Source organism: Lissotriton vulgaris, chromosome 7 (assembly GCF_964263255.1).
Source record: "Lissotriton vulgaris chromosome 7, aLisVul1.2, whole genome shotgun sequence".
Taxonomy (NCBI): Eukaryota; Metazoa; Chordata; class Amphibia; order Caudata; family Salamandridae; genus Lissotriton; species Lissotriton vulgaris.
The window spans coordinates 1,329,474,183-1,329,500,673 of NC_141695.1; the positions used below are offsets into that span (position 1 = coordinate 1,329,474,183).

The 26,491-nt window shown below is 46.2% G+C and overlaps 2 protein-coding genes across 3 annotated transcripts in view; one reads left to right on the top strand and one right to left on the bottom strand.

Annotated features, from left to right (window-relative positions):
• LOC147703615 (microfibril-associated glycoprotein 4-like) overlaps positions 1-26,491 on the top strand; it is a 742,150-nt gene that overhangs the window by 184,519 nt on the left and 531,140 nt on the right. The window lies entirely within an intron of this gene.
• The window catches only part of LOC147703617 (uncharacterized), a 39,488-nt gene that overhangs the window by 10,353 nt on the left and 2,644 nt on the right, over positions 1-26,491 (bottom strand). Inside the window, exon 1 of one of the 2 annotated variants that reach the window (XM_086931950.1) lies at positions 21,882-21,947. The exons of the other annotated variant lie outside the window; for it this stretch is intronic. The gene's annotated coding sequence lies outside the window, so the exon portion shown is untranslated. Of the gene's footprint in view, positions 1-21,881; positions 21,948-26,491 lie in introns of those variants that run through there. 2 annotated transcript variants of the gene reach the window in all.

Here is a 26,491-nt window from a genome sequence, read left to right on the forward strand (position 1 = left end):
CAGTGGGCGGGTCTGTGCCGACGAGGGGGCCCGACCCCTCGGTGCGCCTCCAGGAGAGGGGAGCTGCGGTGGCTTCTGTGGTCCTTGTGACGGAGGCGGCGGCTGACGATAATGCTGAGGTGCCGTGAGGTCCTGGGAGGGTGGATTGTTGGCGGAGGGGTCCGGCCCCTACAGGTACACCTCGAACTCTATGTCCTGCTGCGTGAGTGAGCCCCGCATCGGGATTTGGATGGTTGACGATTGATGCCACCTCCCCTTGCCTTTGAGGCCTGTATTACGAACTTTCGTACGTTACTTTCCCATCTTCTTACTTTTTGTGTTGTTGGGTTTGGGTTCAGAATGTTTAGGGGGGGTCCAGGGTGGGAGGGGGGGCTCCGCATCAGACGCTGGGGGATCATGGAGGAGACTGTGCTGCACTGTCCATTATTAGTGGCGGGAGGGTGCCTGGCTGGGTGGTCGGGGTTTGCTGCACGTCCCGGAGGGGGCCTGAGGTGTTGTTCCTATCTTGCTTGTGGAGTAATGGCTAGAGAACTGAAGGTGGTGAGCCTCAATGTTCGTGGGCTCAACAATCCAGTGAAGCGCTCCGCAGTCCTATCCCTACTAGAGAATGCGGGAGGGGATGTATGCCTTCTGCAAGAAACCCACCTCCTCCCTAGGGATGAATGGTGCATGCGTGACAGGCGTTACACGTTGCAGCTGTGGTCCTCGGGCCCGCCAAGAAAAATGGGGTAGCCTTGCTGTTTAGCTGACGAGTGAGATGCAAAGTATTGGCACAGCTGGTGGATATTAGAGGGAGGTTCCTAGCGGTGCGGGTGCAGTGGGGGGGACACGATCTTTACCATTGGATCTTTGTACGCCCCGAATACTCAGCAGGAGCCGTTCCTACGCATGGCCTTGGCGCAGGTCCTTGCTGCCCCTGATGCGCTCCTTTTGAAAGGGGGGATTTTAACCTTGTGATGGAAGAAGGGCTGGACAGATCTGAACATAGGGCGTATCATTCCGGTGCTTGGTCCCGAGAGGGGAAGCAATGGCTGGCGGACAGTGGGCTCCATGATGTGTGGCAAGTGCAACATCCCCAGGTGAGCGACTACACTTACTACTCCGCTGCGCACAAGACGTATGCACGCCTTGACCTCTTTCTAGCACGTCGGCTCTTCTGCCTCACCTCTCTGAAGTCGACATTGCTCCCCGTTCTCTCTCCGACCATGCTCCCCGCTCTCTCTCCGACCACGCGCCTCTATCGGTAAAGGTTTCCTTGAGCAGCCCACGTCTTCCCTCGACAGGTTGGCGACTTCGAGATTCCATGCTGCACGCTGACTCCGTAGTCGCAAAGATTAGGGACACTATCACTCACTATCTGGCTGAAAACATGGTTGAGGACACGGCAATGGAGTCAATATGGGAAGCCCTAAAGCTAGTGGTCAGGGGGGACTTCATTGCGCTTGCGGCCACATATGCTAAGCTGCGTAAGGAGAAAAGAGGGGAACTGGAGGGTGAAGTGCGGGACTTGAGGCTATACACAAGAGGACGGGGGCACGTAGAGTTTGGAGGGAACTTGAGGCAAAGAGGCGCATGCTCAAGCATCTGGACCTAGATAGGGCGGAACATGCGCTGTTGCGCTTGCGTCACAAATTCTACCAGAGTGGCGATAAAGGAGGCAGGATGCTGGCACATAGCTTACGCGCGCGGGCCCAGGCCCATTCTATCTCCGGGATCGCCAGGGGACGGCCCACAACAATGACGCTGCGATTTTTGACTCTTTTCGTCTTTTTTACCAGACGTTGTATACAGGTGAGGAGACGTCGCCGAGAGGTGTAACCCAATATCTTGAGGCAGCTGGCATCACACCCCTGATCCCTAATGCGGTAGAGGAGCTGGAAGCGGAGATCGGGTGGAGGAGGTCATCTCCGCCATCCCTCGGCTTAAGCTGGCCAAATCCCCCAGGCCCGATGTTTTCTCTGCCATATTTTATAAAACCTTCTGTAGAGAGTTGGCGCCATTCTTAACCTGGCTCTTTAATTCTTTTCTCGACACTGGCTCGGTCACCCCTTCTATGTCTGACGTGGCCATTACGGTCATCCTTAAGCCTGGCAAGGATCCTGCCGAATGCGGCTCCTATAGGCCAATCTCGCTCCTTAACATAGATGCTAAACTGTTCACAGGAATCCTTGCTGCGCGGCTTAGCCCCCTCATGGATGGAGTGATTGACCCTGATCAATCGGGCTTTATCCCCACCCGGCAAGGTGGTGATAACTCCAAAAGGCTCCTACATTTGCTGGACATTGTACACCGGTCGAAGGCGCAGGCTTTTCTACTGTCCATTGACGCAGAGAAAGCCTTTGATCGTGTGAGCTGGGGTTTCCTCTTCCAGGTGCTAAAAGAGTACGGGTTTGGTACCAATTTCTTGCGCCGAGTTCAGTGTCTCTATGCGGCTCCCAAAGCAGTGGTACAAGTTAATGGCTGTAAATCAGCACCCTTTTCCATCACCAGGGGGACGCGGCAGGGGTGCCCCCTCTCGCCGCTCCTCTTTGCGCTCTATATGGAGCCAGTTGCCCAGCGAGTCAGGTCTCATCCAGATATTACCAGTATCTGCTTTGGGGCGGATGATCATAAAATCTGTCTGAATGCAGACAATGTCATCTTAGCACTACAACATCCCTCCTCCTCCTTACGACACCTATCTGCAGAGATCCAAGCCTTCCACAAAGCCGCGGGGTTTAAAGTTAATTCCTCTAAATCTCAAATGTTGAATATATCTATCTTGCCTGCGGAGGTGGAAGACATGCAGAGAGATTTCGACTTCCGTTGGACCCAGTCTGACATCAAGTATTTGGGCATTCGTCTGGCCTCGACATTGGCTAAAACGCTCTCTCTGAATTACAACGGGCTGATTGAGCAGACCTCCAAATCCATATCAGAATGGTCCCACCTCAACCTAGCCTGGTTTGGTAGGTCAGCGGCCATTAAGATGACCCTCCTTCCTAGAATTGTTTACGTATTCCAAATGCTGCCCCTGTCGCCGCCGAAAGGTGCGCTGAAGAAGCTTCAAGGTTTGCTGAGTAAGTTCTTTTGGGACAATAAACGTCCCCGTGCCATATTCACAGCGACTACATTCCCGAAGACGGCAGGTGGCTTGGGCTTCCCGCAACTCTCGGCTTACTTCCAGGCTTCCTGCCTACGGTATGTATTGGAATGGAATAGACCATGCCCAGTAAACACTGGCTTTTTATGGATCAAACGGTGGCAGGATGCAATATTTGGAGAGAGCTTTGGCTGCCGCGTAAAGATAGATCGTGGGGGCTCTACTCCTCGCCAGTGACAGCACCGACGCTAAAAGCCTGGGACCAGTTAGCGATTTGTAAAGGGTGGACTTCTTTCCCCTCACCAATGAATCGCTGGCGGGAGAAGGGGTGTAAGAGGGTGGGCATGCTCTTTGATCAGGAGGGTTTGATCCCCTTCCCGCGCTGCGGGAGGAATACTTTCCACTGGAGGCAGAAGATGTCTTTTCCCAACGTGATTGGCTGATGCGCTTGTGGCACGCCCTGGCTATGGAGCGTCTCTCTTTGAGTGTGGATGGTAGAGGCTCCGAATATGCTACCCTGTGGGCTCCGTTTTTACAGCTTCTGTCCAAAGACCTTAGGGAAGTTACATGCCCAAAGTATCTGCAAATACTACAACTCATACCATTGGAGCCGGTGGGCGCCGTACCAAGCTTGTGAGACGCTGGGACCTGAGGTGCCAGGAAAGGGACATGCCTATGACAAAGTGGGTCCTAGTTATGTCTGATGCAGAGTGGGGTGGGTGGAGACGGGCGGGGGTGGTCGGGTGGGGAGGAGTGGGGCTGGGCGGGTGGGTGAATGGGTTGTTTGTGCTGTTTTTTTGTGGTTTTGTTGGACTTTTCCCCTATAAAACTGCGGACGAAGTGTATCCGGTGGGGGTTGATATTGCTTTAATACGCGGGACCGCCCTCCGGGTTGTAGGTCCGGACGCTTTGTATGACTTTTGCTTGAATACGTCCTACCGGCGAGTTGATGTAGGCAGCTGGGCTGTGTACAATGATAATTGCCCGCACAATAAAATGTTTGATTCCAAAAAGAAAATGATGTCCAGCTGTGTCTATAAAAAAAGTTAACTTGCTAGGAATTGCAATTTTGGTCGATTATTTCAGCAAAAATGATCTCGAAGGCACCTTTAGGCTGGACTAAGATCTCTCTCCCGTTTATCTCTCCTGCTGTCTAGACTAGTCTGGTGAAGCAGGGTCCAACAGAGAAGTCTAGGTTGTTTAAGGGAATTATATTCCACTGTGACTCAGCAGGCCAGATTCAAACAAGGAGATGGACAGAGCGCTGAAACTTTTCAGACACTCACCCCAGTCACTTTAGGGCAGGGAACGTACAGTGTGCGCAGACTGACGTAATTACATTTTCTCTGTGCAAAGGTTGTGCATTCAAGAACAGGAACCGAACCAGACAAGGGTGGGGAAATGCATTCTAGTGGGCTAGATGGCGTAAACACAAACTGTTATTTGTTAGTATTCATGAAGAGAAAGACAGAAATCGTCAAGGAATCAAACTGCAAGTTTTTTTTTTTTTTTTTTTGGTGTAAGACATTTATTTTGCAACAAAGAGACAGAAGATTTACACTGCGTCACGCCAACAACCCGGAGGCAGGCCGCTATCAGGTATACAATGCACAAGGTTCAGTAGAACAGGTCAGGGGTTTTGACCTGGCCGATTCCAGCACCCCCAGAGAGATATCGATACAGTAATACCTTAAATGTGAGCAGTGCAACTTCAGCGCGTAAATGGTCTTACTTTTCTTTCAGTGTTGTAGACACATAGAGGTATCAGAAAGCAACTAGGCCGCTTCGGAGCGAGCAGCGGTCAACAACCAGCTGCAGCGGCATGTGGAAAGGATACGCCTAACAGCACTGTTTTCTCCCAACGTACCCCGCCAACAAACAGAAAACGAAAACAGCAAGCTTCGGTGCAAGTACAGAAAAACAGCTATACAACACATCATCCATCCACAGGGCCTTACGGACCTGCGCTGGATCGTCATGAGCAAAGACGAGCCATGGTGAGGGTGGGAGCGTGGCGACTTCCACACTTTACACGTGTAGACGAAGGGGAGGGAGGGGGGAGGGGGGTGGAGGAGGACGTTGAGTGGGACCATCAATCTAGGTGGAGGTCGCAGGAAGGCCAGCGGGGAAAGGGCCAGCGGCATACACAGGAGTAGTGGGGCGACAGGTTTAGAACGCGGGTCAGGGCAGGGCAGGGCAGGTCCGCACCAGCGCAGGTCCACTGAGCAGCAGGCACTCAACCACGTGACGAACACAATCAGCCCATATCATCCGAAATACTCGTGGCAGGTGACCCCCCCGAGGCGTCCGAGCACGCACGCTCTCTAGTCCACTGTATGAATAGGTCCCAGATATCAGTAGGTCTGGAAGCGGTGGGCATGGTCTCCCAGTAGTGCGTCAGTTGTGTATGACCGTATGTCACATCCCTAATCCACCCTGTGAATGAGGGGAGAGCCCTTCTGCCCCAATGCAGCGAGATTTGTCTTTTGGCGTAGAGAAGGAGTAGTGCATGTAGTTTCCTGTCGCAGGGTTCAGTATCCTTAACATAGCCTAGCAATCCCAGGAGTGGGGTTGGTGTATCATTTCTATGTGTGATTTGATTAATGGCTGTGAAGACCTCCGACCAGTATGCATCCAGCTTGGGGCAACTCCATGCAACGTGGAGAAAGGACGCATCTTCTCCCCCACATTTCCAGCATGAGGCGTCCGCGCGGATGCCCATTCGGTGTAACAGTGTCGGCGTGCGATAATATCGGTGCAGGAATTTGAAGTGGATGAGCCGCAGCCGATAGTTCGGAGATAGTGCCGTGAGTTGCTTACAGCAGTACTCCCATGTGTCATCTGATAATGGGTCTCCCAGGTCCGCAGCCAAAGCCTGTTTGGCCGTGGCCACTGTCAGCGGGGCCTGTTCCTGCATGCAGTTATACAGTCTCGATACCAGCTTTTTGGGTGAAGGCCGTGAAAGCAAATTTTGGAGGGCGTCCAGGGTGCACGGCTCCTCCGGGAATTGGGGCCCTATCTTTTTGCAGGACTCCCGAAGGGAATGGTACAGCAACGCGTCTGCGAAAGAGTCGGGTTGGACATCCTCGTTCGCGCCCATCTCGACAAAGGTGCCGTCAGGATATATATCAGCAAATGTGATAAGTCTTTTACCTCGGATCACTAGGACGTCGCCTCTGGCGGTCAAACAAGGCAGCATCGAGTTTCCCCTTAGGGGGATGGCCGGCGCATAAAGCAAGGAGAGTCCAGCTCTTTTCTGAAGTTCGCGCCAGGCCCAGCGAACCATCTCCACAGTATCCACCTCTCGCGACGGGCATGAAACTTTCCCGTATAATGCCACGCGTAGCGGCAATGGGGCGACCACGGCGAGTTCCACCGCCACATGCGGCTGATAAGGAGTGGGGTAGGCCCAGAAATGTAGAAATTGAGCTTGTGCGCAGAGGGAGTAAAGCTTCAAGTCAGGAGCCCCAAGGCCTCCTTGTCGGAGCGGAAGCGTGAGCAGGTCCCAGGAAACTCTCGCCTGTCCACCGGCCCACACCAATTTCAGCAACAGCGAGCGAACACGAGCGTGAAAGTGTGCTGTCATTGGCAGCGGGACGTTCACAAACAAATACAAGAATTTGGGGAGAACTACCATTTTCGCTAAGGCTATCCTCGCAACCAGGGATAGAGGTAGTCTGTTCCAAACCTCGATTTTCCCTTCCAGCCAGTCCACCGCCCTCCCGAAGTTTAGTGACCATAACTCTTGCACATCCCGACTGATCCAGACCCCCAAATATTTGACAGCTTCAGTCTCCCACTTCAAGGGGTAGTCCGGAGCTGGGCGACTAGTCTCGTCCGTCAAGGGGAAGGCAACCGACTTAGACCAGTTAATGGATACTCCCGCCAGGCCCTCAAACCTCACGAATTCTCGGAGTAGTGGATTCATGTTGTCTTTGGGATTGATGATGTATAGGTTGACGTCATCCGCGTATAACGAGATTAGCAGGCTCCTAGAGCTGAATCCAATGCCCCTTGCAGTGTGGTGCTGCCTTATCCTAGCCGCAAGCGGCTCCATTGCAATAGCAAAAAGGAGAGGGGATAGAGGGCAGCCTTGTCTGGTCCCCCTGGAGATACTAAAGGGCTTGGATACGAGTCCGTTCACCCTCACCCTAGCTCTAGGTTCCGTGTACAGTAGTCTGATCAAGGTCATGAAGTTTTGACTGAAGCCCATCCGTGCCAGAACCTTAAAGAGGTAAGGCCACTCTAAGGAGTCAAAGGCTTTGGTGGCGTCCAGGAACACCACCGCCGCCTGTACAGACGGGTGCAAGTAGTGGAGGACAGAGAAAATGGTTCTGAGGTTGTGTGATGTTGCGCGGTCAGGGAGTGCTATCAAAGGTAACATTGGCTGTAATCTATCTGCAATTACCTTTGCGTATATTTTAGCATCTACGTTGATGAGAGACAGGGGCCTATAGGAATCCAGGCGCTGTTCATCCTTATCAGGTTTTAGGAGTGTGATTATTAATGCCTCACGCATGGAGTCTGGCAGGGAATTCAATTCAAGGGCCTCGACAAACACGGAGTGTAGCTTCGGCGCCAGTTCCTCAACATAAGTTTTATAGAAGGATGTAGTCAGGCCATCAGGGCCGGGGGCTTTGTTGGCCGGCATGCTTTTAATCACCTGAGCGATGTCTTGTACAGTTACAGTAAGGTCCATGTATTGTCTGTGGTTGTTGTTAAACCATACGAGGGCAATGGAGTCAAGAAAGTCTTGCAAGGAGGTCGGTGTCGTGGGCTGCTTGGAGGTGTAGAGGGTTGCATAGAAATCCGCGAATGCGCCTAACACAGCTTCCTGACCTACTGCCAGGTTCCCGGCCCTGTCATAGATGGTGTGGATGTAATTGGATTGTGTGCGAGGAGCTATTAATCTAGCAAGGGTCCTGCTCGGCCTGTCACTCTCCCCATACCTTCGTGCTTCAGCCCGTTTTCCCAGGAACCGTACCTCCCGCTCCGCCTCCTCATTAAAGGCTAGCAGCTTGGTTTTCAGAGTCCCAGCAATCTCCAGCGACGGGTCAGCGCTAAAAGCAGTATCTAGTTCTCTCAGTTCTCCCTCCAGTTTAGCTAACGTGTCTCTGATGGCGCGTAGGACTCCTGCCTTCCGTGTTATGCATTGGCCTCTGATCACAGCCTTAAAGGCGTCCCATACGATGGCCTCAGACGAGACAGACCCAGCATTTTCGGCAAAATATTTAATGATGTCTTCCCTAATCTCTTCTACAAATACCGGGTCCGTGAGCGCGTGTGGCGGAAGGCGCCATTGGAACGCCCTGTGTACAGTGTCGGGGGGGGGGGGGGGGGGGGGCGCAGCTCCAACATACATGGGGCATGATCCGACAGTGATCTAGCTAGGATATCAACATTCGACACCCAAGTCGCAACCTCAGGAGACACCAGCCAGAAGTCTAATCTGGACCAAGCAGCTTTATGGCATGTATAGCAGGTCCCCACTTTGACATCTGGATTCCTAGCTCTCCACACATCAGAAAGCATACCCTCACTCATCACATCCAAGACCGCCTGACGTGCTCTAGCATGCGGTGGTCTGCTCACACCCCTCCGATCCATGTCATCATTCAATACAATGTTGAAATCACCCCCCAGCACGATCGACTGGCAGTCTAGCAACGCAATTTCCGCCCAAACACCCCTGAAAAAGTCTGGATCGTCCACATTTGGACCATAAACAGCAGCCAGCACAATAGGTCGCCCCTGCAAAGTACCATGCAGTAAAACATACCTCCCTTCCACATCTCGCACCTGAGAGTGTTCCCGCCAATCCAGCCCTCTGCGTATGAGTATGGCTACGCCTCTCGCATAGTTGGAGTAAATGGAAGAGTATACATGAGCCCACCGGGAATTTTTCAAACGGGGCGAAGGGGTCGCGTTAAGATGAGTTTCTTGCAAGAAGCAAATGTCAACATTATGTCTGGACAGTATTCCGTGCATCAAGCGGGCTTTCTTGTAATCCCCAAGGCCTCTAATGTTCCAAGTCCAGAGCTTAATCCCCCCCCATCTAGAAGGCTCGTAGAGTCGGATCCCTCCCCAGTAGACCCCATCCCCCAAAGCAATAAGGTCGCCTAGACATCATGACTATCAGCACAATGCGCAAATAGGTAGTCAGTTGTAGCAGTACATTGCACCAGATCAGAACCAGAACTTGCAACTTCATAAACACCCCCCACCACCCTCCACCCTCAGCAACCCCCCAATCAGGTCGTGACATACCCCAAAAGCAGGCACGCATGGCGTGCAAAAACCCCAACATCAGTAATAATGGGAAGCACCCCATGAGGCGTGGTGCGCCCAGCATACACCCCGTACGGACGGGGTGGCTACATACAAACTTTAAAGCTCCTGGGTCCTAACAGTGCCCCCATCCCAGGGTCCACAAAACCCGTAATGAATCATAGTCACAAAGAGAGCATGGAGGCAGCAGCTGCAGTCTGGCTCTCAAGGGCGCATCAGCGACTTACCCTCCATGTACTCAGTTCGGATGTAACAGTCTCATGTCCAAGGTGAACTCGGACTCGCAATCGAGATTCGAAGGGGTGAGTGTGCAGCCGCACAGATTTACAGCAGTGGCCCCTTCAGTCATTGTCACTAAGATGTTCCGAAGCATCCTCCAGCCGTGGCGATTTTCTTCTGGCCCCAGCGCAGATATGTTTAGCGAACTTGAGTGCAGATTTGGCGTCCGTGAAGAGGTGTGAAGTGTTGTCATGTTGCACCTTCAATTTCGCCGGGTATAGTAGAGAGTATGGCACACCAGCCTGTAACAACACTTTCTTCGCCGGCAGGAATTCTTTACGGGCTGCTTGCACTAAAGGGGTGAAGTCCGGGTAGAAGGAGATGGTATTCCCTTGATGCGTGATCTTACCCTTCTCTCTCGCCAATCGCAGGATGAGGTCTCTATCCTGGTAGTTGAGCAATTTAGCCAGGATGGGGCGAAGAGGGGCGCCCGGCGGAGGTTTTTTCCCAAGGGATCTGTGCGCTCTCTCGACTGAAGACTGGGGACAGATTCGGGTCAAATAGTTCATGTAGGAGGTCCGACACAAACGACTCCATCTTGCCGATGTTTGTGGTTTCTGGAATACCTGTAATGCGGATATTGGACCTCCTGGAGCGCGCTTCCAAATCGTCTGACTTGGCGCGTAGATTATAGATTTCCCGCTCCAGAGATGTGATCTGTTGCTTGGCCTGTTGCTGGAATTCGCAGCATTCAGTTTGTCTGTTTTCCAGGCAGTCCAGTCTGGTTTCGTGGGCGTCCACTTTAGTTTTCACAGATTCTAGCTGCGAGGCCATGGTGTCAAGTTTAGCGTCAATACTCTTTAAACTGGACCGCACCTCCATAATTAGTGCCCCAAAGTCAATGTCCGGAGGTGTTCCATGCGATGACGATTCGCCACCCGCCATCTCCGTCGCTGGGTTTTTCGGGGGCCTCTTGTTATCAAAGCTGATCTTGGGCTGCCTGGCCTAGTTTTTCCCCATCCCTGCAGTTTGGAGGTTTACGCAAGCTTCGTGAAGGAGTAGCGTCTCTTTGCGTCTAATTCAGCAGCTTGTTTGTCCCCGTGCAATGGCCCGGGTGGTGCCAGGGTGTGCCGGACGTATCTGAGGGATACCGATGCACCAGTCCAGTACTGTGCACAAATGGCGTAGCTGCCCAGTGTTACTTTTAGGCCGCAACGCGCAAAATGGGGCTGCACGAGTTCTCAAAATGGCGGGCACCAGATTTCCAGTAGCGAGACCGCGTGTCAGCCAATAAGTGTGCAATGGCGGAGATGTTAGTGGAACCCCGGGGACCCGGTCAGCAAGGTGCACAAATGCTCCAGCGGCGCTCCTCACTCCCCACCGGGCGGCAGCCGATGTAGTTCGGTGTAATGGCGTAGCGGGCGGATTTCCTAACGGTCCCCGCCTCGCCGCAGCTTCACTGTGCGCCGTTCCCAACCTGCGTGGTAGATTCAAAAGCACAGACACCACCTCACAGCCAAGTCCCGGGGCCCTCCACGGCACAACTCCGCTCCGGGTGCATGTCCGAACACTCTGCGGCACCCCGGCTGGTGTTTCAGCCAGATAAGGAGCGACGGTCTCCCCACGCACTGCACAGTTCCAAAGCAGCCAGATCTATCCACAATTGCAACCGGGACTCACCGGCATCCCACACGGCGGCAGCCTCTCTGCAGGCGACGTCCCGCAGCACAGTGCGTCGGGTTACCGGAGGCCTCCGCAGCCGCGGTCCGCAGTGCCCCGCAACGCCCAGAGACCGGCACTTCCGGCTGGGAGCAGAACGGGCGCGCAGGTCGGCAAATGTTCGGGCTGCCGCCGCTCCTCAGGATCGTTGCCTCCGCGCCCCAAACTGAAGCCGAAGGAGCACCTGGGTGGTTGGCTTCGACCCCGGGGATATTTAGGGTCCGCAGGCACCAGGAGCAGGATAAATTCAGGATTAATCAGTGTAGCCGGCGGAGCTCACTCAAAGAGCGGCCATCTCGCTGCTCGGCTAGCCACGCCCCCCAAGGAATCAAACTGCAAGTTGGGATTAAAAAAGGACAAGGCGGGTGCTACTTATGGCTGGCACTTGGTATGGGTTTTGATTCTGAAGGAAGAAACAGACCTACATTATGTTGAGATTATCATTTGTGAGAAAATTGTTCGGCTTTTAGCTAGGGGATATGATGGAGATGAAGATAAAGAACACAGGCTATCCAAACACCAGACAAACCAGCAGTTTCTCATTTAACTCTGTCACTCGACTTCTGACAGCCCAGGAGTGAAAGGTATGTTATATGTTGGATGATCTGGAACAGCTTCATCCATGGCTCAGTCCCAGTCACACCACATACAGTTATGAATGGCAACAATACTGCTACCAGTGGGGTAGGGTGGGTGAGTGGGGCGGTGGGGCGCTGGGTGGGTGAGTGGGGCGCTGGGTGGGTTTGCGTCTGGCTGCTGAGCAACATTTGGAGTAAATTAAAGTTTCAGCAAATGGGTCACTCAGGTGGTTCAATCGCAATATTTTCTGGCAGCAGATGAAGTGATTAATCCACTTCACAAAAATGCACAGAGCAAGCTTTCTCACAAGAAAGACAATAAGTGCTTCTGCATGATGACATAACTGTGGTTCAAAAGAGGAGTGAGTCAAGAATTCCACTAAAATTCACTTCCTGGATCTTTTGAGTGGATAACAATTCGAGGTCTCATAGTCATGAACTTAGCAAGAAAACTGAATAAAAAAAATAATACTTAGAGATAAATCCATTGTTGGGATGTGAGAACTTCTGTGTACAATGGACATCCAGTATGGCTGTTGCCATGTTCTGTTCTACCCAGAACTTTTAGAGGCTTTAAGTGGTTCACTGTACAGGTGGTGCATTACCAGTCTGTAGTTCAACTGATCAGTCTAAAGTCTACCCAGCTCTAGGATTCTCAAAGCAGAAGCCACGGCAGTACTGTGTTTTGCCCAGGCCTTTCCATCCTTTGCCTCCACTTCTCTGGATCACTTTAAGTTCGGGGTAGGGGGTGGGTTCGGGGAGCACTGGTGCTTCAGAGTGTTCATTGCTGGGTTATGATGTAGTAGACCAGCCAGCCAAATGCTAGACATTGCCCCTGAAACTACGTTTCCCAAAGTGCTGTGAAGTTTCCAATCACCACTGCCTCAGACTTCAGCTTCTATTTCTTATGTTATTGGCTTTTATATTGCGCACGACTACTCAAGAGTGTCCCGGCGTGAAAGACTGAGTGCAGGTGGGGGGTTGAGGCTGCAAATCTCCTCCCCAGTTCAGCAAAAGTGCTCCTTCCAAGTTCTACGTTCTATGAAGGATGTATTCTTTTCTAACGTGACAATCTCCAGGTGTTGCCTTTCTTAAATGACTCTTCTTAATATGTTTACAGCAGTATAAGAAGTTTAGGAGCTGAGAAAATACTTTACTCAGGTTGAAACTTTTACTGAGTCATTAGCCAGGAAATTGTTGTTCCTAACCTCTCTCTATTCTCCAGTGGATAAACTTCCCTGTAGCCTTAATGTATGCATAGGATTTCAATTGACCTAGCTACAAAAGCTTCATTTTGCAGTGTTGGGTTATTCCTTGCCATTTTCACAGCCCCCAAACTATTCAGGTGCTCAGAGTCAAAACAGCAGTATTACAAATGTCTATGTGAAGGGCTCTACTGAGCTTATGCGTGACTTGCACTTCTATGTGCAAGTATCCTCATTAAAGATGTGGTTGTCACATATGGGCTTAATTGGGGGATATCTTTTTTTAGGGACAGCAAGAAAGGAATGGATTAAAAATACAATGTCAACAGAATCTCATCTGAATGTGTGAAATCCATTAAGGACTAGCAAAGCGCACTTTCAGGCTAGCCAGATCAAATCCCAACAAGCATTTGCAATATGTCTCGCATTTGTGTGAGTTAGAGCTATCAACGTCGTAAATGACAATGTCTTTTACCTATGCGTTTTTTGTATGGAGTGGATGTATGTGTCTAGGTTGTGTTGGCTTGCTCACTTAGATATGTAATTGATGGTGGAAGAGCAGTCTATATGCATTTGGCATGGGCTGGGGAGTGGAGCTTTGTGTTTAGGTGCTGTAATATTGTTAGGCATGATCAGCATCATGCAAGGCCATAGCTGAACACAGCATGCCTCACAAAGGTGTTGCGTCAGATATTAGATGTACAGAAACAAGACTCAAATGTTTGTCAAAGACATTCATGCCAGGAAACACAATCAGTTCTTTGGGCTGGCCCAAATTAGGTCCATGAACTTTTCCACAACACTTTGGGCTCCCACACATTTGTAAGATTTACAGAGTGGGCTAGTTGGGAGGCAAACATGCATGAGCTGGCACTGTTCGCACCTAAAAGAATCTAAAAGAAAAAAGCAAAAAACGCCAGTTTGCGAAGACCTTTAGCACTGGCACTCTAGCTCACATCGATATGGAATTACTTACTGTACAATGGCTTAGCTACTTTACGCTTTGTTTATGCTGGTACAAAATCCTTAACCAGGATTGCGCCTTGGTGCATTGACCAGCGGTAAAATAACACACTCTTACTATTGCTTTAATGGAAAGCTCCCGACTCAAGTCCGGTGTTTGGGGAAACATTACTTTTATTCACGGCTGCTTTAAAGGGGCTTGCAACGGTCAGACATACAAGCCTCATTTCACATTGATCATGCAAAAAGTATTGGCATTTTTTGCTTTTCATGGAAAAACAGGAACTCTCTCTCTAAAGTGTTTTAACGTAGCAGTCAAACGTGCAGATCCCGGATTGTGGCCTGATAAAAGTGTGAACTCACGAAACACCCTGTCAACACCATGAATGTGATGATTATAACGCGCGGTTATCAGCTGGTTGCAATGTACTGCAGCAAGAAACAGAACAAGAAAGCTGCTAGAAACAAACGTGCCAGACAGAATACTGTTCAAAAAGCTGTACAAAAGTGAGAGCATTTTGTAGACTCCTTTGTACAACAAGCATTTCAACGTACTGATAGAGGTGAAATCTGACTCTGAACGTGACTGCTTCCAACTGCTAGTTGCTACGGAGAGGCCTTCTTCGGTTCCGATTGTAAAGGGAAGGGAGGTGAGGTTGTTGCTGAAAAAAGGCTTGCTGCCGCCATAGGCTGCTTCTCAAGGAACAAACAAGCACAGCCTGCTGCTAAAGTTTCAATTACTGGTAGTGGAAAGAAAAAAAGTTATTGTTTAGAGAGTTATATCTCCAACGGTACAAATAATAATATTGGAAGCTGCCGCTGAAGTGAATAATACATGTCATGGTCCTATTAACTCAAACGTCAGCGGATAGAACATTTATGACTCAGCCCACGCTGGAGAGACTAAAAGTGATGGCAGAGTCTGTGCAGAGACGCATCAAGGCAAAGGAAGGAACCGAATAGTGTAATATTAAGGAAACAGAAGGGTGCTGTTGAAAAGCATCATGCGTGAGCCTTCTTCAGTGCCCGTTAACTGACAATTTCTGGCTTTTCCTTCAATTTTTAATTAAAGGCTGGCATAAATGTGTGCGCTTCATGGCGACATTTTAGTTTCAAAATCATTTGCATAATCTCCTCAGCACAACTAACGAGGCGCTCTACTTAACTCTATAATTTGTCCTGCTGCTCAGCATTGAGATTACTTCACGACGGCATGTCACGCTTGAAGAGATGCTGTTTCACTGAACTCCATCCCCCCCTTCAGAGAGGTGCATTTATGAGCATCACAACGGCGCAACTCCAGAGGCAGAGGACTCCTCTCACGTAGCACTGCACCATGAGTAACAAGCACAAGAACATCAAAGCAGCCGAAAGGGGAGAAAGGAGGGGTGAGTGCACACCGAGGTGACAAGGACTGGGCGAGAAGGGAGGGGGGAATGCCAGCAGGTAAAGTGGGGAGCACTTTCGCGTCCACTATGATGTTTTCAGTGGCCGCGCAACTCACTGAGAACATCAAAGCGGCCGCGAAAGTGATCACGAGGGCGGACAAATGGTGCGTGCGCCCGGTACACATGCACTGTAGCTGATCCGCACTTTGGGAGCACTTTTGAAAGCCCCTTACTCAAGGTCTGGCCAGACCATCGCAAGCGATGGGTCAGGCGCTACCTAAAAATGACACCCGAGAAGAACAGCTACTTTCAATAGGCCCAACCCAGACCGCAATTTCTGAAGAATCTCATCCAGAATATTGCACCCAAAAACACGAGGTCCTCCCAAAGCGCACACACCTCAACAAGAATCATTAATGCACTCAACCAAACTAGCACCCCTTGGCGCAGGGTGACACAGAAAGTATGACCTGGAGGCCGCTTACAGCCTTCCTAACCTTTACGCTGGGCTGCTGTTTACTTGATTAAGCACTACCATTCAGAAACTGTTAAACGGGCAAGTTTTCATTTACACATTAAAGGAAGGAAATGGAAAGAAGCACTGATGGTGTCCTTAACCACATATCTTTAAGAAAAACTTCATTTTCAAATACATTTGGCTACAAATATATAAAGAAAAGAAAATAAAGTGTCTTCAAAATAAATAAGTGCATTTCAGTACTATGCAGAAGCGTTTCACTTCAGTACATTATTTGATCATTGCTTTGAGAGACCTTTATGAAAAGTGACACTTTCAGACATTACCATAACATGTTCATGTCCCCCCCCCTCCCCAACAATGCGATTATTAAACTAAGAGGCAAGCCAATCGTCGTGTGTAGGCCCCAAATGTTCCAAGTTGTTTAAAATGGAACATTACAGTTTATTAAATCAAACACGAGGTTTTGTACAGCCCACATCCTAAACTCATGAATTTCACAGTGTTCCTGTGATAATGGACAAAAAGAGGCAAAGTGAAATAAAACAATTGCCCAAGTTCACAAAATTTTATGAAGTGGGAAAGCCAGGTTGATCCCATATTTTCTACTTTCAAGTTGTCCAATTCAGCTCTAGAAGAGTGTCTGATTCCCCCTCTCGTTTTACATCAAAAGTTAATGCTTGGTCTTGAATACTTGGTGCATGAGGTTAGACAATAAGTGGCAGACAGAAGCCATTTTAAGGTATAGCTCATTTTGGGCTTGGGAATTCAAGGGAAAATAAAGCAGAATGAGGTATCTAGCTCGAGTTTGGCTTGAGCAGTCGGGGCATAATTGCAATTAGGGGGACAATGGAATAGGAAGTACATAATCTATCAACCACCAATTTGGTGAAGCAGGAATACCAACAACACAGTGCAAGTGGACTCAGACTGTGTTCTCTCCTCCATGAGTAAAATCAAATGATTGAACCAAACACTGATAGTAAGTATATAATAAGAAAACAAGCATATTTTGACAAAGTGATAACGCCAGAATTAATTGTGATGTCTCACAGGGCCATGGCTAAAATATTCCCACCTTCTAATGTCTAGCTGTGGAGGTTGGGTGTTTCAGTCTGCCCACCTGGGTTAACTGCAGATCCTAGTCAAGGATTTTTATAACACTTGCTACCATAAAAATCTGTTTCAAAGCATTCCTAATATGTAGAATAAGAGACTAAAGACAAGGAGATTGAGAGACCAAAGACTATTTTATTACGATTCAGTAATCGTGTTACTTTGTACACAACTCACCAAAGGTAGACAACAGAGGTTTATACCAGGTTGCGGTGGAAGGATAGCGATTTAGACACATCAAAACACAGTATTGCCAAATCTTTTAGAGACTGTGAGCTTAATTTAAAGCAAGCTTCTCTAACCAGTATCTCATGAGATACTGGTAGCTCTCCAGCTACCAGTAAGGAGCTCTCCTGTGTGCAGCTCAGCCTACTAACTTAGAAAACTTTGCTTGGCTGAATTAGCAGGTGTATACCAAAACTGAGTGTATTCAAGACAAAAATGTGTGCATTTACAGGACTTGCAAACTGGTGTTTGCAGAGAAATGGCAGGATTTCCAAAATATGCTTAAAGCTGATATGGAAGTGAGAAATCGTGGCTTGGGGGGGGGGGGGGGGGGGGGGTTCGGGGAATTTCCGAATATCACCTTGATGCCAGAGGGGCCGAAGGTATAGCCGTTATATATTCCATGGGGAGTGGAATCACTATAGCCAAACACCCAGGACATATTGTTTGGGGTCAAGAACAACAGGTTTTTATATTTATTTTGTCCTGTGGACAAGTAGGCCCAACCCCCTGCAGCACAAACCGTTTGGCTGCCAGTTTACAGTAACGCGTTATGAATCAGGGAAGGGAATGGTCTGCAGCTATGGTAATATTTAACGCTATTCAAACTAGTATTTATGGATCATTAATACAAAGCCTTTATTATTAGGGTAAGCACTCAGAGGAAATGCTGTAAGCTCAAGTGCACAACTGACAGTGGTACCACTATAAACATGTGTACACGTTTCCACAAATTTAACAATATTAAGCTACATATAAAGCTCCCAGAATGCTCTCTGATAAAATGCAGATAGTTGCATGAGTTAAAAGCAAGACTGATGATTCTTTGCTTTCATAATTCTCTTCTTTGACGCATGAGTTTATTCATATATTTATAAAGTTTTATTTATAGAATCCGAACATGGCCTGTGATGGTTTCAGAGCGTCTTACATTAGGGGGACATAAAAGATAAGTAGGAGAAAGGAAAAGCAGTCATATTTATGAGAGATGCAAACAAAAGATCAACAGGTTGATGAGTTTGATCTCCAGAGAAGTCCGCAATAAAGTGTTTATGGTCAGAAAATGAATAATGGTCACTGAAAAAAAGCACAAAACAAACAGGAGCGATCCTAGGGCAAGAGTTTGGATCATGAGATATTCTTTCACTTTTTTTTTAAGGAGGTGGGAGACTGAAACAGGCATATTTCTAGAGGCAGAGAATTCCATGTTTTAGGACGACAACCCGAGAAGACTGTTGAATGTTTTCTTTTTGTGGAAAATCTGTGGTTTCAGCAGCAGGGAGGTAGATTGTCACAGTGTTCAGCATCCGCTAGATAGTTTTCGCTTTTGTGCCAAATACCTAGAGGTAGTGGAATGTAAGGTATTATCAGACATGCATGCAATTTTTTGTTGTATTCTTTCCTCATAAGGGAGCCAGTTCCGGGAGATGAGTGCATTTCCTTTTGTTCCGGTGAAGAGTCTGGCAGCAGAGTTAAGAGAGGCCTTTAGAAGGACCAACTTGTATTTAGGCAAGCCCAAGAGTGTAGCACTTCCGTAGTACAGCCTGGGCAAAACCAGAGCTTGGACCGCAGATTTAAACTCATCCTGCGGGAGGAAGGGATTAAGTGTCCTTAGAATACTTATCCGATAATCTGTTCCTTGGGTGGCAGCACTGATGCGGTTCTGCATGTTCAGGTATTCGTCTAGGGTAACTCCCAAAGATCTTGCAGTCTATAATGTGAGAAGAGCAGTTGAGGTACGTTACATACTTCATCCATAGGTTGATCTTGAGATTGTGGATGGGAGAGGTAATAAGGAGGAATTCCATTTTAGCGCCGAGTTTGAGATGATTGCAAATAGGCAGTTCTGAGAATTTTGTAATGCAGTGTTGGGGGACATGAGGTCTTCTTGGTAGGAGATTTTCAGGTACAATTGAGTGTCATCAGCATACATGTGATAATGTTAGAAGATGTCAAGGTATCTGCTAGAGGTTCCAAGAATAAGTTGAAGAGAATGGGTGAGAGCGTAGATCCTTGTGGGACCCCAAGGGTGACTGCAGTTGGCTTGCACAGGGATCGAGTGGTCTTGATGCTTTGGGTTCTATTATTGAGGAATGAGGTAAACCAGTGAAGGACAGACCCAAATAACCCCAGCCTCCATTCTTGTAGTTTTAGTAGGATGTCGTGTTTGACAGTATCGAGCGCAGATGTTAGAAGACATGGTTCATTCTGGTCCAGCATTTTCAATGTGTCATCCACTAACTATATGAGGGAGTGCAGATTCTGTGCTGTGACCATAATGGAAGCCGGATTGGCAAATGTATTGATACATGTTAGCATTTCCCAAAAAATATTCATAATGCAAAATCAGTATAACCAGTTTCAATATGATTATTGGAAACATGAGAAACAAGCATTGACAAAGCCAATAGATTTTGGTGGTCAGCCTTTAGATTTTGTCAATGCATGACTTGTTTTGACATGGTTTTTAAAAAAATGCATTGTTGGAGGAGCTGCGGGGCCCTCGCCATTATAACAAACATCAGCAAAATACAAAAAAATGTTCTCAAAAAGCACACATAACTACAGCAGTTCCTGGCAGTGAACAAAATTTAATGTGCAGATAGCATTCTCCTCTTTCACAAGAAGCATGTCACATTAAAGCCAGCCGAAAGAGACACAAAACAAAAGATCTTTTAGTACTAGACCTAATTACATGCCCAATTCTTAACCAAAGTCACAAAGGTGCCTCCATGGTGAATACACTTGCATTAGCAGGGATGTGGAATTCCGATAGCCCGACGACGGCCAGCACATATTGTTTGGGGTCAAGCGCAACACGTTTTAATGTGCATTTTATTTTTGGGACACGTAGGCCCAACCCCCACAGCACAAACCCTTTTGCTTCTGGTTTACAGCAACACATTTTAGATCAGGGTAGAGCATGGTCTGCTGCTAATGTGTTAATGCTGTTCAAACCTTTATTTATGGTTCATTAATGCAAAGCGTTTATTATTAGGGCAAGTGCTCCAAGTAAATGTTTTAAGCTCGGACTGCACTACTGACAGTGGTTCCAGTATAAAAATGTGTACACACATTTTCAAAGTTTAACAATATGAGGATGTGAATAATGGTCCCAGAATGCTCTATGATTAGATCAAATATTTGCAGAAGCTTGAAAGCAAGATTAATGAGTCTTTGCTTTCGAAATAAAATGATCATAAAAAATGCAAATAGGAAAAAAAAACATTTAGCTAAACTACTCTAAAAGTTTAGGTACCATTTGCAGCACGCTTTGGTAATGTATGTTGATGTATACTAGTATTTCCCAAAGATATTCATAATAGAAATTCAGTGCAACCAGTTTCAATAAGATAATGAAAAACAAAAATAAACAAGCATTGGCAAAGCCAGAAGGTCTGAAAATGGTGATCAGCCTTTTGGTTTTGTCAATGTGTGACTAATTTTGGCATTTTTTCTGTAAAACCTTATTGGTTTGAGAGGTGCCGGATCCCTAACAATTATAACAAACATTGGCAAAAGTAAAAGTTGGTATTGGTATCAAAAAGCACACATTGCCACAAAATAGTCCTGTATAGTTAAGTTCAGAGTATGCTACAAGGGACTTATTTAAGAAAATAGTCGGTCTAAATTATGAGTTGTATATATGTAACACACTCAAATGTATCCACAGGATATCAATCTCAGTACATAATCGAAGTAAATCGGTGGAAGGTACAAAAAAAACACACAGAGGAAGGAAATATATTCAGAGAATTTATATTTACTAAAGGATCATAAAGTTGGGGAGACAAATACAGAAAAATGAATTCAAGCAATAGTAATGAACAGAGATGAGCAATAGTTTCTCTACAGTTCACAACTAAAAACATCAACTCCTAGTGGATATAGCAAACAACCAAAATTAATTAATAAAGAATGGTTGTGAGTTTGTGCCAATGCAACGTTTCCGGAGATGATGGAGGTGTCGACGTTTCGGTCTAGAGGGCAGTCGTCATGTAGACCATCATCAGGACAGAATATTTCAATGCTAAAAAAACTCCCTACATTAAAACAATGAATTCATATTATAAACAAATTCTATTAAAAGTCACTAAAATCATGCATACGTAAAAAACTCCATGTGTAAAGTAATAACTTCATGTCTAATCTAAACCCCCTTCCTGGTAATGATTGGAGAGCAATCATTAGACAAACTAATGAATATAGCTCGATCGATTTTTATCGAGTATCTTAAAGTCAATATAAAGATGCTAAATATGTTAAAAAATGGCGAGAGACATAATATATTGCTTATTTTGATAACATAGTTGCCAAAATGTGAAATATTTACATGTGTGTAACACTAAAAAAAAAAAACAATGAGAAGAAAAGAACAAATCCTATTAGATCATCATATAATCATCTTATTACATCAAACAATCAGAGAGGCAGTTAATTTGTCACCTGGAACTTCTGAAAAAGAGCCGTTTTGAGATGGCAGTGAACGGCACTGGTGGTAGAGCACAGTGTCAACAGAAAAGGAATCTGAAAGGGTACAGTACTTCTATCAGTTCAAACTGTATAAATCAAAACTAAGGAAAAGGTAGCTTCATCAGATTGCTACGCAAGAAGGCCTACCTTCAATGTAGATTAGTGGGGCCACATCAGTTGGCCAAATTTCGGGAAACAATTAATTGAACAGCGTAACCAAGTTGCTCTGTAAGGGATAGACATATCATTTCAGAATGCTAGTCTCTATATTATCCATATTGATATTTCATGCAGGCAGCAGGTCATGCATTCTAGCTTAGTTCGTTGTGACGATGGCTTATATGAGAGGCGGTTGAGCGTTGCTGTCGTACCGCTGTTATATAGTTAGAACTTTGTCAGAAGCAGAAAAAGCTTAGAAAACGGTAAAGGGCGATGCCTTACGCCTGCATCATATCTATGTCAAAAACTGGTTCTCACATCAGAGGTGCGGACCAGAGAGGGGTCGTGACGGGGGATGAACGAGGTATTGACAGCCTCATAAACAATTGCCGGTATGGTCCCATGCTGCCTGCATGAAACATCAATACGGATAATATAGAGACTAGCATTCTGAAATGATATGTCTATCCCTTACAGAGCAACTTGGTTACGCTGTTCAATTAATTGTTTCCCGAAATTTGGCCAACTGATGTGGCCCCACTAATCTACATTGAAGGTAGGCCGTCTTACGTAGCAATCTGATGAAGCTACCTTTTCCTTAGTTTTGATTTATACAGTTTGAACTGATAGAAGTACTGTACTCTTTCAGATTCCTTTTCTGTTGACACTGTGCTCTACAACCAGTGCCGTTCACTGCCACCTCAAAACGGCTCCTTTTCAGAAGTTCTAGGTGACAAATTAACTGCCTCTCTGATTGTTTGATGTAATAAGATGATTATATGATGATCTAATAGGATTTGTTATTTTCTTCTCATTGTTTTTTTTTTAGTGTTACACACATGGAAATATTTCACTTTTTGGCAACTATGTTATCAAAATAAGCAATATATTATGTCTCTCTCTTGCCATTTTTTAACATATTGAGCATCTTTATATTGACTTTAAGATTCGATAAAAATCGATCGAGCTATATTCATTACTGTTTGTCTAATGATTGCTCTCCAATCATTACCAGGAAGGGGTAATTGTTTGGGTTTAGATTAGACATGAAGTTATTACTTTACAAATGGAGATTTTTACGTATGCATGATTTTAGTGACTTTTAATAGAATTTGTTTATAATTTTTATTCATTGTTTTAATGTAGGGAGTTTTTTCAGAATTGAAATATTCTGTCCTGATGATGGTCTACATGACGACTTCCCTCTAGACCGAAACGTCGACACCTCCATCATCTCCGGAAACGTTGCATTGGCACAAACTCACGACCATTCTTTATTAATTAATTTTGGTTGTTTGCTATATCCACTAGGAGTTGATTTTTTAGTTGTGAACTGTAGAGAAACTATTGCTCATCTCTGTTCATTACTATTGCTTGAATTCATTTTTCTGTATTTGTCTCCCCAACTTTATGTTCCTTTAGTAAATATAAATTCTCTTTATATATTTCCTTCCTCTGTGTGTTTTCTTTGTACCTTCCACCGATTTACTTCGATTATGTACTGAGATTGATATCCTGTGGATACATTTGAGTGTGTTACATATGTACAACGCATAATTTAGACCGACTATTTTCTTAAATAAGTCCCTTGTAGCATACTCTGACCTTATCTATACAGTGCCCAAGCCTACAAGGGTTGATTGGGTTTTCCCCTGCCTATAACACAAAATAGTCCTAGCACTGAACAAAACCTACTTTGTGTGCTGATCGATATGCTCCTTGTGAAAAAGCAGAATGCGGTCTCTCACAGTGAAGGAGAGACGCAACATTGTAATAAACGCAATAGTTCATAGTTAACTCAAGACCTAATTATGGGCCCAAATAATTAAGTAGGTCTCAAAAGGGCACCCAGGGTATATATCCTTGCATTAAATGCAGGTATACAAAAGTACTGAATTCATAACAATTTACAGAAGTAGTCCAAGAAATAGTACACATAGAATATATTTATGAACTGCATTTTAGCATGAATAAATATGCATGCGTAGATTTGCTCATGCTGGATCTGTAACTTCACCTCCAGCCATTTTTTTCCCCAACATTGGAAGAAGTTTCACCTCTACAATTGTCAGGAGTAACGCTCTAACCTTTCTCAATATGGGAAAAGATTAGAGAAGAGTTGGTGAAAACCTTTAAAACATGTACGTTAGTAGGTTTGCACAGATTCAAAAGGGCATTCCAACCCAGGAACTATTGCTTTCACTAACTTCAGCCCCAGTATGTAGATCTGCGGAAACGTGGCAACATAAGGGAATGGCTAGTATTTAAACCGTACTATGGTATGAGCCCTGGCATAAACAGAGAGGCTAGATCAGAGCTCTTATAAATGAGATTGCAGCCATAATTAGTCGCTGCATTACATGGCACAAAAGGAACAACTGGATTTTGATGCAGGACAAGAAGATTTATGAAGCAACCTGCTCCATGGACAAGTAGATACTTTATTAAATTCCGTACCCCAGCCTTAGTCAGATTTATGGCTTTCAGGAATTTACGTAAGTAGGCCTGGAAATCATACTCTTAGAAAATATTTGTGTACTCCATTTTAACACAAGCAAATATGCATGTCTATATTTGCTCAGGCATTTACAAGTTCACTTTCCCTCCAATCACTTTTTTTCATCTCTGGAAGAAGTTTTACTTCCGCCCTTGTCAAGGAGTAAAATTCCGACCTGTCTCAGTATGGGAAAAGATTAGAGACGAGCTGATGAAAGCCCCTCAAATATGTAAGTTAGTAGGTTTGCACAGACTTAACTGTAATTCCAACCCTGGATCTATTGTTTAAAGCCACCTCCAGTCCTAGTATGTAGATCTGCAGAAAAGTGGCAAAATAAGGGAATTGCTATTATTTAGACTTTACTATAGTATGAGCCCTGTCATAATCAGAGAGGCTGTTATCAGAGTTCTTATATAATGAAATTGCTGCCACAATCGGTAGCCGCACTACAAGGTACCAAAGGGGACTAGTGGATTTTGTTACAGGACAAGTAGATTTAAGAAGCAACCTGTCCCATCAACAAACTTATCTCTCGCCCAAGAGACTCCAGGCCATTGATTATACTAGAGACTCACACTGCCCGAGATGTCGTAGTGCACAGGCAGACTTTATACATTTGGTGTGGGCGTGCCCAGTAATCCAGACGTACTGGGTGTCGGTCCTGGAGGATCTGACAAGGGTGACGGGTGGATAGTAGACCTGGACCCGTATGCTTGTCTCCTGGGCCCTATCTCTCGGGATCCCAAGCGGAAAGTAAGCAGGCAATTTCTGATGTTGGGCCTAGTTGTAGCCAGGCGGCGTATTGCGATCCATTGTTTGTCCCAACAGGGCAAGTCCCTAACAAAATGGGAGTGCGGATCTGCGGGAGTGGGCACCGGCGGAGGAGGGCCACATGCGGAACACCAGGAGGGATGACAAACTACCTGAAGTCCTACTGGCTTGGGGGGCAATGCTTCAGGAGATGGTGGGACAGAATTCCCAGTCGCTGCAGGACAGTTCCGGGTCAACGCCCCCTGGGCAGGGGGAGGCTCCAGAGCACGAGTGAGAGACACACGATGACCCAACATAGGGGTTAGGTTGCTTAGACCTCAAATTCTAGAGACCCGGCAGCAGAGGAGAGAGTGGTGGCGGTGAGTTTTTTTACAGTTGAGTTCTGTTTAAGCGAAATTGAAGCTGCGAATATGGTGGACAAAGGAATCTCCACAATCATAACCATTGCTAAAAGACTTGTCTTGCATTGTTGCTGATCTACGAACCACCTCGGCAGAGGCGGATAAGCTGTATGTTTGTACCTTACTTGTTTTACTGCTTTGGAGATAAACCTAATAAAGAAATATTTTTTTTTTTTTAAACCTGTCCCATCAACAAGTAGATGTTTTTATTAAATTCAACACCTCTGCACTCCCCATGTAGAGGCATTTCAAATAGACAAAGCCCTATAAGGTTTCTCCTGCACATTGCTTGCATAATTTCTAGTAAATATATATATATTTTTTTTAATCTTAAAAGGGGTTTACAGCCTACCCTTAAAATAGACAAAGCTCTTTTAGGTTTTGCCTGCACATCACCTGTAAATATATATATTTTTTTCAATCTTAAAAGGGGCTTACTGCCTACCCTTACTTACCATTTGTTGGGCTGCTTTTCACTTTGTATGCCTTACTTTTCGCATGCAACTTCCTGCGTTTATCTTTTCGGTGGAGTCTGGTTTAAGTACTCCTTCAGTTTTAAGTTTTCATCTATATTTTATCTTTTTGGCTGGAGCTACTTTTTTGTAATTAAGCTCGTTTTGTGACTGCATGTAATTTTTGTAGCTATGCTTTTTTCGGAATATATCCACTGTTTTTTAGATTTCAAGATTATGTGCAAAAATATAATTAATTTATTGTCCTAGTGCTAAACAGCGGGTATGTTTAAAATTCCTAGGTTTTAATATTTGTCAGAAAAAAACGAGTTCTAAAATCTTAACACTGTTGAGCTAATAAGGTCAAAGCACTGCATACTCAAGTTTAAAGCGAATGATGTGTTTGCAGATCTGCGTTTATACAAGGGTTAACAAAGGGTTTGTACTTGTCAGTCACACACTGTTGTGTGTTGGTAT